This window comes from Apium graveolens, chromosome 1, assembly GCF_009905375.1.
Source record: "Apium graveolens cultivar Ventura chromosome 1, ASM990537v1, whole genome shotgun sequence".
NCBI classification, from domain to species: Eukaryota; Viridiplantae; Streptophyta; class Magnoliopsida; order Apiales; family Apiaceae; genus Apium; species Apium graveolens.
In genome coordinates this window covers 168,187,509-168,200,674 of record NC_133647.1, presented here as the reverse complement: position 1 = coordinate 168,200,674, position 13,166 = coordinate 168,187,509, and positions in this window count along the sequence as shown.

Genomic DNA, 13,166 nt, shown 5'->3' with positions numbered 1-13,166 from the left:
TGTAAAATTAAACGAGCTGGCTCGACTCGACTCATGAAATTAAACAACTCGAGTTCGGGTAAGGTTTTAGGCTCGATTAGTTAAACGAGCCGGCTCGACTCAATAAATCTCGACTCAAATTATACCCGGCTCGAAACTTGACTCGCTCGGCCCGAATTACAGCCCTATGTGTAGCCAATCAGGATTGGTCTGACAGTCAGGATTTGCCAAGCCGTCAGGATCTGATGCAGTCAGGATATGCATTAGGATATGAAGACTGTCAGTATATGATTGGATAAGTCACAGCTACATAATAAACCAGAATCTGCTGATTTATAGGATCGTAATTGTTGATTTAGATATGTATAGAAACTAGATAAATTATATTGTAACATATCTTATAATCGATAGGAATTTATTGTAGCTTTATGATATATATGTTAGTGTTTGTGCCCTAGAGACAACACTATAATATTTTAGTTTAAGACATTTGGATTATTAATGTATATGTTATATCGATTATTCCCTTTATAATTTATTAATTCTTAATTTACCGCGATATAAATGTTAGATTAATAAATGTCCTTAGAATATGATATGCAATTCTATATCTCTAAGTACGTGACTTAAAAATGAGATTATGAGAATAATATCAATAATACTAAAGGTTCCTAGTCAAGTATTATTATTAAGAGACAATAATAATCCATTAAGACTGGTGTGTTTGTTGACTGATGATCATATCTCATTGAACATAGGTATAGTGATACTAAAGTAAAAAACACAGGCATATGTAAATGTACATGGTGCTGGATAGACCCGATGTGAGATTCTACATGTCTGTTGTGTCATAAATAATTCTCATAGTGATAATGATGTAATGGTCCTTAGACTTGAAGTCATTATATTTCTATACGAGAATTAATATACATTGATTCTATTAAAAGTTATCCTTGACCGGGTAATGATAAAAGTGGACATTGGGTATATTATGAATCGTATGAGAAATATGAATGATCTAGATGGGATTTAAGCCTCCTATTTTAGGAGTGATATTGGTGGCCTCTTGTGTGAGCTAGACTATGAAATGCGTGGTCACGCTCAAATGTTGATTTGATATGATAGTCTACTTATTGATCAAGGAAACTTGGATTAAACTATGATGAGGATGACACATAACATGCCTCTAGTTTAATCTATAATATTTGGTTAAAGGTATTATATTACATTGTATATTATTCACGAAAGGTTCAATCGATCACCGATTCAATTATTATTACTTGGGTAGCAATGATGTATTACTAGATGCCGCTCATTGTTTACGATTTTATATTAGATTTAAAATTCATTGTCAACGTAATAATAACATATAGGATCACACACAAAGAATACTTAAAGGATTATTTAATTTAAATAAGATTTAAGTTAAATTAAAACAGTTCGAATTATTTATAATATTAATTATGTATGACTTAATTAATTAGATAAATAATGATATTCGAATTTACTAAAATCAATTATGAAATTCAGTTGTTAAATAATTAAGCATGACTTAATTATTATACAAATAGAAATTTTGAATTAATAATAACTCCTAATTAGTTAAGAGTTATAATTATTTTTCTACTCTCTATATAATATCTCTTGTGTGGCTGATTTTGTGTGCAAGACTTTTACTAAAACCCTAGCCACCAAGAGAGAAGATGGAGAGAGCAAGAAGAAACGAGTTTGTGCTAGTACACATTCAATCCTTTAGTTCAAGCATTCATGTAGATACCGAAAGAACGGAGATCGCGAGAGCGGGATGCATGGTGATTGAACATTCTTTGGATCTCCATTATTTAACCAGTTTGTAAAGCTTCTTAAAGTAAACAATCTAATCTACGAATTAAATATCTATTTTTCGCATGGATCCTGCGATGGGTTTTGAAAATTCTGGTTATTTACGTTTTTTATTTACCGTTTTTGTTGCATTTATGTGCTCGAAACCCTTCAATGGCATCAGATCTACTTGCGAAAAGTGGTTAATTCGTTTATGTGTTTACTGGTTTTATGTTGATAACATGTATACAATATTCCATGACTGATATGTATGTGATTTTGTATGTTTTACATGTTGTTATGTTTATATATGCGTATGTATGTATATATTTTTAACATATGATATTCATGAGAGTTGTAAAATTATACGATGATTATATAATCTGTATATATACTAATATATACTCCCTCCGTCCCTTTCAATTATTTACATTTTTTAGAGAGTGTCCGACACGCATTTTAAGGTGCATATAAAGTATAGTTCTGTAAATTATTTTTACAATTTTGTTTTTCTGAATAAAAATTAAAACATTCAACTTTTATTCAGAAAAAGAAAATTGTAAAAATAAGTTACATAACTATACTTTTTATGCACCTTAAAATGCGTGCCGGACACTTCCTCAGAAATGTAAACAATTGGAAGGGACTGAGGGAGTACATGTTTTGTGTTTGTTCTTATTATAAGAATCGTATGTGATATGATTCTGAATCGGATGCAGCGGATTTGCTGAAATCTGTGTCTGGTGTCCTATTTTGGCAAACGAATACGCTATTTCATATGGAATCGAGCGTCTGACGTTTGATGTCGTTTTGGCCCTGTAATCTGCGATTTAATGTTATCAGATTTAATTTCGAATTTTTTGATTATTGTCATATTTGGTTTTTATGATTAGATCATGATGGGTATGATATGTTAGGATCATATTATGTGTTTTATCATGTTCTTATGTGTTAATTGAGCATGGTGGATGGTTATGACTTATGATTATGTTAATGGTTTTGTTTTTTTTTAAATACGGCTTGCATGTCGTTTGATTTTGTAATTAATAAATCTCAAATGTAACTCGAGTTTTTATTGTAAGTACATTAGATTAGTTTTTATTTTTCATTCGTGTAATGTACATGAAGACATGAAGATTTGAAGATCAGGGAAGGGTAATCTCATATGGAGGCCAGCCAAGGAAGCAATACAAGAAAGAAGACATGCAATAGTTAGCTTGTATTTATTTTTCACCTTAGATTGACCTAGATCTTTGTCATTAGCTTGATGAAGATCACATAGGATGAAGCCATAACTAAACACGTTTATTTATTGCAATTTACATATATATGCGCATATGATGAATGTATGTGTAGAGTAGTTTATAAAGATGCATTCGTAATTAGATTAAGGATGTATGTATTAGATACGACACCCATGTCATGCTTGCTAAATAAGATAAAATCTGTAACAACTCAAGATTTTAAAATAAACAAACGATTATGAGATTCTCGTGTTTATGAAATACAAAATAAAATATAATTTTTTTTATTTCTGACATGGGGCGATTTTGTCAAAAGCGAGTTCATTGAACTTGTAAGGTTGTGGGTTTTAAGCGAGACCGTTGTGACTCCCTCACTACCTGGAAATCAAACCATTGACGAATATTGATTTGAAGTATTTTATTTAAGGAAAAATTGGGAATCTTTTTATGATGGGATCATGATCGTTTTAAAATTAAAAAAACCCTAAAGTTAATATTAAGTTGATCAGATGCCTTTCAATGAGTCCAATGCGTTAACCCCTAGATCGACTAGGAGTGGGTTCACCAAAGCGAAGTACTCCCATCTACTGTGGGAGATGTGTTGAAGTATATTGATACTTTTTGACTATTGATTTTGACTTAACTAAGTTACCACAATAGGATTGTGAATTTAGAGGCATAGAGTTTGACGAGATTTATTAGATAAATATGAACAAATATTGTTCCACCAAGCTATCCAAGAGTTATATAATTGATATAATTGACAAATGTTGTCTACCTAAATAATCATGTTTTAGGAGAAAAACCAAAGCTGACCTAACGCATGGTGAAATATGGATCTTGGTTCACTAGAAAGGATATAGTAGATATTCTTTCCGAATTAATAGTTAGGGCTATTGATTTGATAAAAATAGTGGGAGATATATATTATGAATATATGTATGAATAATTACTTGAACATAATTTAATGATCATCTGTAGATTAAGTCATTTTATGCACTTTAATATTGTAGATATCAAATGACAAATAACACAAATAACTTCTCTATATAATAGTCCTTGAGAAGGACAAGCTGACATGAAATAATTTCCTCAATTGACATATGAACTTGAGGATTGTCCTCAGGTTCAAGGATGTCACTAAAACCCCTCCCTTATTTCTTCTAGCTCTGAATGAAACATGTGCTGAACAAAATGCTTACTAGAAGCAAATTGATTATGCAACTAATGTTTCATGTCTCATGCTTGTAATTATAAGTGCTGAGCTTTAGAAGCAACAAGAGCATAATGATGCTTATGATATGATTGAGCATATTCAAAGGATGTTTGAAGGATAGGCTCGTCAGAAAGATTTGATAATAATAAGGCACCATACTTTTGCATTAATGGGAGAATGATATCCGGTTGGACCACATGTTCTAAAGATGATAGGTATATGTACCTTGATATTTTGAGTTTCAAGAATAGTCTAGAGACTCAGCTTGATTTCATCAAACAATCTTTGAACAACTTCTATTCTTAGTTTGTTAAGAACAAAAGGAATGAGATAGAAAGAACACTCACTGAGTTGTAAAGCATGTTTAGAACTGCTGAAAATAACACGGTAAAGGCATGAATTATGTCCATATTGATGATGTACACATGGAATAAAAATGGGAAAGGAAAGTGGACAAGCAAGCTATAGATTTAATCTTATTCGGTGCCAAACCAAAGTCCAATCCCAAAGGGCTTTTGAAGCCTGATAGTGGTGTTGCTAAAGGAGATGATTGTTATTTATGTGGAAATAATTGGATGATTGAAAGTTAAATTATCGAGCTTGTTTGGAAGATCTAAAGAAGAAGACTAGCAATGGTCAAGCTTCAGGTATCGGGTTAGAATTGGAGCAAAAGTTGTTGTTCTAGTTGAAGGAACTCGATACCTAATTTTGCCCATAAGGCGAGATTGAGAACTTGATAAATTGTTATTATGTGCCTACCTTTAGCGGATACATTAAATCAATTTCTTGTCAGGACAAGAAAGGTTTTCATTTTAATTAAATACAAAATAGTTATTTATTATATTTTAATGATGAGGCTAATAATGTTGCACAATTAGTTAACAATTTATATGTTTTAAGATGACTCAAATCAAACATTACCTCTAGCATTATCGTTAAGCCATATTAATGAGAAACACATTTCTGAGTTACATATAGATGGATACTTGGATAAGTTTAATTTTGAATCATACGGAAGATGTGAACTTTGTCTCATTGGCAAAATGACTAAAGCTTCTTTTACCTGATCAGGTGAAAGTGCCACCGAACAATTAGGACCTATACATAATGATGTATGTGGTCGAATACGTATGATGGTAAGGGGTGGCTTATACTACTTCATAACATTTACTGATGATTTCAGTAGATATGGATATGTGGTTCTTATGAAAAATAAATTTGATTCTTTTAAAATGTTCAAAGAATATAAGGCCGAAGTAGAAAAGCAAACAAGGGAAAAGTATAAAAGTTCTAAGATCAGATCGTGGAGGAGAATACTTAAGCCTCAATTTCAAGAGTTTCTTATAGGAGTGTGATAGTGTATCATAACTTACTCTTTCTGGAACACCTCAGTGGAATAGAGATTCTAAGAGGAGAAATCGTACCTTGTTGGACATAGTGCGATCGATGATGAGTCAAACGGATCTTCCATTCAGTTTCTGGGATTATGCTCTAGAAACGGCTGCATATACACTTAATTAATTTCTGACTAAAACGGTTCAAAATACTCTTTATGAGATATAAAGTGTTAAAATGTCATATCATGTCATTTATGAAAATTTGGGGACGTGAAGCGTTTGTAAAATGTTTAGCCTCTGACAAACTTGAACCAAAATTAGATAGATGTTATTTTGTGGGATACACAAGTGAGACTAGGGTATAGTTTTTATAATACTTCCGAGAATAAAGTATTTGTTGCTTGGGCCGCTATATTTCTTAAGGAAGAACTACTTTCTAAGAAAATCAGTGGGAGGATAATACATCTCGATGAAGATCGAGAACCACATGATAACATTGAACCCAATAATTTAAAATCAGATCAGGATAATAAGATTAGGATGTACATCAAAATGTTAAAAGTAATCCTGTCCAAGAAACACAGGTTATTCGTAGATCTAGTAGGATTCACCATGAGTCTGGGAGAAATTACGGATTTCTTTTTTTGACTCAAAATGGTGATATGATGCTTACAGATAATGATAAAGCCTCTCACCTTCCAAGATGCTATGAATCGTCCAGACTTCGAGAGATGACTGAAGGCCATGAAATCCGAGATGGAATCTATGTACCAAAATAAAATATTGACTTTAGTTGATGCACTCGAAGGGGTAAAACCTATAGGGTGCAAGGGGGTTTTCAAGAAGAAAACTGACATGGATGATAAAGTACAGACCTATAAGGTGCGACTAGTGGAAAAAGGTTTCAAACAAATTCATGGCATAGACTATGATAAGACTTTTTCACCAGTTTCTATGGTCAAGTTCATCAGGATTTTGTTAGCAATAGTTGCTTACTTTGACTATGAGATTTAGCAAATTTATGTCAAAACTGCTTTCTTATATGGGAGCCTTGAAGAGGATGTACATAGGATACGACCTGAGGGTTTTGTCGATCAAAAGTTTGCTAAAATAGTTTATAAGTTGCTTCTATCTATTTATAGATTGAAGCAAGCCTCAAGGAGAATGAATATTCATTTTGATAAAACGGTCAAAAAGTTTGGCTTTATTCAAAACGAAGATGAACCATGTGTTTGCAAGAAGGTTAGTGGGAGCCTTGTGACATTCCTTAGTATTATATGTAGATGACATATAACAAATATGGAATAACGTACCTTCTCTACAGGCTGTTAAGACTTGGTTGAGAAATAGTTTCTCGATGAAAGACTTAGGCGATGCTACCTATATATTAAGGATCAAGATCGATAGAGACAGATTGAAGAGATTAATCAACCTAGTCGGAGTACATATATTGAAAAAGTATTACATTATTTTATGATGCAAGAGACAAATAAAGGATATGTTTCGATGTCTCATGGGATAGTGATCTCAAAAAATAATTGCCCCCTAAAGCATTAGATGATAAGGGTCATTTGAGAAATTTCCAGATGCGTTAGCAATTGAGCATACCATAAATTTTATCAAGAGTAATTTCAGTAAGGTCATAGTTGTCTATCATGGTAGTAGACTTCAAATCCCAATTTTCAGGAAGAGCTAAAAGGAATTTTAGATTTGAATATTCAAGATCATATTCCTCGTCCACCAGTGACAGATCATTCAAGAGTTTGGCAAACATGTCATATAAATCAGTTAATGACTCATCAGCTTTTGAGTCAAAGTGCTCATACTCTTGAGTGAGTATAATCCTCCTGTTCTTTTTAATTGCATCAGTTCCCTGGTATCTTGTTCAGAGCATCCCATATCTCTTTTGTAGTCTTGCAATTAATTACCCTGTTTGACATGACATTATCAATGGCACTATGCAGCAAATGCCTTACCCTTGCATCCTTGGCAATAGATGAGATGTCTTCAGCGTGTAATCACCTTTCTCCTTTGGTATCGACTTTGCTGGTTGATCCGTAACTGCAATATAGAGCTTGGTAGGCTTATATGGTCCTTCATTAATCCTATTAAGGTATTCTGGATCTGTAGCTTCCAGAAACATAGCCATCTTCACTTTCCATATGGGATACTAAGAAGGTCTCAGTATGGGAATCCTAATAGTCTCATATCGACTGTGGGTTTGGGTGTTTTGAGTTTCTTGAGTTTTGGTGGGCTTAGTTTCTTCAGACATGATTGTTTGGATCTTTACTGTATGTGTCTTAACTGAAAAGCTCTGATACTAATTGTTAGGTCACACAACACTGTAGAAGGGGGTTGAATACAGTGTTTATACAATCAAATCGATTTCAACACAAGTATGTAACAAAGATCAAGTATATTTAATAAACTCTGTTACAATATGAACTGTTGTTCTCTCTCAGTGATGAACAAATATCACTAAGAGCTGCTAGGTTACAATGTATAATCTTCTCAATAATGATAACACATATAGTGTAAACCCTAAGCTGTGTTTATTAGCACACAGTTACAAGATATATTCTAATTGATATTGAATATAATTCTATCTCCTAAAATATATCAATCAGATATCTTCTACAAGTCTTCTAGTCCTCTAACTCTTTCCATGCATATATTCTATTGTTTTAGTCCAGATCCTTTCATGTAAATCAGCCGCATTCCTTATCTGAAAGTCTTCCCGCACTTAAGTTCTGATATTAAGTTCTGACTTCCAGTAAGACCTGATTTCAGTAAGTTCTGATATGTCCTGTTGTTAAGTTCTGAAAACTAAACATAAATCATATTAGACATGACATCTCAAATATATCTAACAATCTCCCCCAACTTGTAAATTATGTAAAATATACAAGTTAATAGATTTGATGATGTCAAAATATTTAAGTAAAAATGAAAATAAGAGTTTAACTAGATAACTAACTACAACTTACAGTCCTTGTAGCATTTACCAATCTCACTGAGTCAATCTGAATCCAAATTGATTCTTGACAAAGTTTGATATCAGCTTTTCTTCTTTAATCCTCAAGACTTGAGATAATGTAGCTTTGACTTGCTTCAACTCTTCATTCTGTAATCCAGTCTTATTACCCTTGAAAGAGAAGAATCTTCATTGTAGCATAGACATTTCTCTTTCAGTATCACTTCAAGTTTAGCAGAATCCTTCTTCACTGGAATATCACTTCCATCATCTTCAACAATATTAGGAATGAATTATGTAACCCTTGAACTTGAAATTCTAGCTTTATCTCTTATGGTCTTCATTATGAAAGTTGACCATCTCCTGGTAATATTAGACTTTATCTCTAGAAGATAATGAAAGAATTGAAGTTCTTTCAGAGATTTGTTTAGCACATCTGATTCTGACATCTGATATGTCCTTCCATTTTTAAGAAATAGAATCAAGTTTTCCTTGACATTGTGCTTGTCATGAGCATCCAGTACCACTTGAACAGAGATAACCTTATCAAGGTGTTTATGTGTAACATCTTCAAGAGGTTTGTCAGTTAGCAAAAATGGATCTCTAGTAGCAACTTCAACTCATGACTTGATCTTAGCTTCATCGGAACCTAGCCCTGCTCTGTCTCTTGGTTCTCTAGCATTTAACCCAATAGTCATGAAATCAGACAACAATTGGCTTTTCTTTGGATCTGATGGTTTGACATTTTTCCATAGAAGTTTCTTTTTGTCAGCTACTTTCATCTTGTCTAAATCAACTTGAGCACTGTCAGAGGTTGATGTCTTGATGACTTTATCAGAACTTTATGTTTCTGTTGTAGCTTGCAGTTCTTCACTCTGAACAACTTGAGCACTGTCAGAGGTTGTCTTGGATTCTTCAGTTATCTTCCTTCTTTTCAGAGTTTGAACATATTTATCTTCAACAAGAGTATCATCATGAACTTGAACCATTTTGCACACTGGTTTCATCAGAATTTGAGGAATCTTCATCTCTAGTGGCTTGGTTGGTTCATCAACTTTTCCCTTCCCTTTGTCTTTGGGATCAATCTCAGTCTGTGATCTAGTCTTGGGCTTTGATGCCCCAGTATATGACTTCTCCTTGATCACAATGCCTTTTTCATTAGGCCTTGGAGGTTTCTTTGCAACAGAAGCTTTTGGATTTAGATTTATCTTTTCAGCTTTAAATCTTGCTTCTTCCTCCTTGAGATTTTCTAAATCCATTCCAGGATTATGCTTCAGAAATAATCTTCTAGCAATCTCTTCATCAAGTGTCTGAATCTTGGGATCCTTGTAGTAGACTATAGTCTGCTTCCCCTTTAGCTTCAGAGTTTGCAAAAACTTCTGAGAGTCTTGACTTCCACCTTGTATCAGAACATCAGGCTTTGTCATCAGACTTTGATTATCAGAACTTGATATCAGATTTTGTTTATCAACACTTGCTATCAGATTTTGAGTTTGAGCAGCTTCAGAACTTGTCTTCCTTTGAGTAGAAGATTTGCTTGCATTAGTATTTAGTTTCCTTGAAGAAAACTTGTTGCTCTGCCCTTGACCTCTACTCTTATCAGAGTTTCCCTAGTCATCACCTTTGTCATCCTTCTTCTTCAGTATCTGAGTGATTGAGCATTTGGACTTACTTACCTTCTCCCCCTTTTTGGCATTATCAGGTAGTAGGAGAGAGATAAGAAGTTCTAATAAAGATTGAATTTCATCCAGTTGAGCCTTTTGAGAAGCTTGATTATGCAGGACCTCAATGATTTGGGCCTGTTGCTATTTTTGAATCTTCTCAATGGCTTCAACTTTCTCAGAAATGGGTCTGATAAACCTCTTTTTATCAAGCTTGTTCTCCATATCCAGCTTTTTAGCCTTTTCAAGAAGTTTGGCAACCTTTTCATGAGTTGTAGAGTGTTGACCTTGATAAGTCTTGACACTTAGAGCTGTGACTTTGAGTTGAGTCTTAAAATCAGAACTTGTCATTAGCTCATCAACCTTAGCAATGTGCTCTGTCAGAACTTTAGAGCTTGGAATGAAATCAGTTTCATTCCACTTCTTGGTCCACTCTACACCTCTGTGAGTATCTTCCCAAGGAATAGGTGCATCCTGTTCACCAAATTTTTGTATCAATGCCTCCTTTCCAAGAATAGGAGCTGAAGTATGTACTGAAACACTGTCTTCAGAACTGGAAGAAGACTCATTATCCTCTGACAGTACAAGAGTATGTGAGGCAACTGGAGATTCTGGAACAACTTCATCTAAATTTTGATCATCAGAATTTATTTCTAGAATAGGAGTTGTTGGTATCTCAACCTGTAGAATAGGAGAATTGACTGTAGATGGCTGAGCTGCTGTGGTTGGAGCTTCCAGAAATAAAACAGTAGGAATAATCAGCCTTTGAAGGTCAATTTCAGGACTTAATCATGAATCTTCAACTGTTATTTCTCTGACTGGAGAGACAGTAGGAGTGATCAGTGTATCATTAGCAGTGTCTTTGGCTTGAGCTGGAGGTGGCAAAGATTCAATCACAATTGGCTTTGAGATCAGAGATTCTTGATCCCCTTCCTCAGCTTCAGTATTATCCTCAGATGAAGGCTTAGCCATGTGTCTTCCTGCCCTCATTTTCTTTAATCTCCTTGATAGTGAAGGATTTGCTTGATCAGCATCAGAACTTACAGTTTTCCTCTTCAAATTACCTAAACCCGCAGCTTCATCTAAATTCTGATGGGTTGACCCTTCAGCTTCTTCAGTCACAAGTTCTAATGCATGAACCTGTGCTTCTTCATCATATGACTCATCCCTTAGAATCATCTTCCTTCTCTTTGGTGGAGGTTGATAAATAGACTTTGCCCTCTTAGGCCTGGAAGATGAAGGTCTGATGGTAGGTACTGATGGTTGTTGTTGTGAGGATTGAGCTGGTTGGAAGTATGTTCTGATGGTAGGTTGAGTTGGTTGAGGTTAAGAGGTGGTTGGTTGTGTAGTGGTTGCAGGTGCTGATGGAGGTTGGGTTGGTTGTACATCAGGATATTTAGCAGTATATGTGGCTGGGTCAGAATTTACTAAAAACTGTTTGACTGATTGTGGAATTTGGAGGGGTCTTAGAATAATTTTCTTATTATCAGTAGATAATAAGTCAGTAAATGCTCTCTTAGCAAGTTTAAAAGGTGAAATCAACTCACTTGCTAGTTGGGGTGCATCAGAGTTACAAAAGTTGTAAAGAAGTTGACAAAATCTAGCAAAATATACAGTATTTCTATCTTTTGTCATCCTACCCCCTATGAATCCTAGTACAGTAGTAGCATAATCAAAATGAGATAGAGTAATCAGAGCATACCCAATTTGCTGACTTAGGATAGGATTTGCATCAAAGTTTGAACATTTGTTTGCAAAAGTTCTGGTGATGTAGTAAAAGAAGAAACTCCATTCCCTCCTGATGTAGGGTCTCTTCAACTGCCAAAGCTTTAACAAACTTTTCTCATTAGTTGTTTAAGAGCTGGCTCCTCAACTGTTGAATAAGTGCAGTTTTCTGGCAATTGTAGTGCTTGGCAAACTGTAGCCACAATCACCACATGTTCATCCTCCCCTGTTGTGAAAATAATACTAGGGGACCCATTTGCTCCATCATCATCATACACACCACTCCTCTAAAACTCCAGCACTTGAGTTCCTGAGAGAGATTGAGGTTGGGTCATTGCATACCCAATCTCGCTGTTAGCAAGGAAGTCCTGAATGAAATGAAGATCTGATGGGACTTCATCCTTGCTAAGAATAGCTGAGTAATTGTTAGGAACAAACTTAGCTCCATTGAAAACGATGTCTTTTGGTGCCATTTCTGTGAAAAATAAGTGAGAAAATAGAGTGTACACAAGGTGTTTGATAAAAGGCCTGTAAGAATATAGCTTCAGAGAATATTAGTGAGAGAGAATAAGAGAGATTGGAGAAAGAAAAGTAGGTAAAAGATTATAAGTCTTTTAACTCCCATATATATACTCTCTTTTTGACAACTGTTATGATTGAAGTAGAATAGACTTTAGACACCTGACAGCATATCATTAGTCAAAACATTATTAGTGGGCACGGATAATAAGCAGTAATAAATGTGCACATGCAGTGTTTCAAGGAAAACACGCTTTCCACTTACTAAATGATTATGACTGTTTTTATCTCACATAATTATATTCTGATAAAATATGACTGTTACAGTATGTTAGTCCCTTAACAATATGACAAGAATTACAGAAGGGGGGTTGAATGGAATTCTTGAAACTTTTTCTTGAAATAAAATGTTCTAACTCCAATATAAATATAAGTGTATTGATTAGCACAATGCGGAATAAAACTTAAGTGAATCAAAACACAAGTAATTAAAAACAAGAGTCTTTAAAAACTTTCTGGTGGATTTGAATGATTCCACCAGAGATATATATTATATATCGAGAGAACCCTGTGTGCAAGAATGCTCACAGCTGCTTACAAATATTGAACTACTGAGAATACAGAGAAATGCTAAGAATTCTGCTTACAAATGTTTCTCACTTTTTGTATCTCAGATCTATGTTTTGGCAC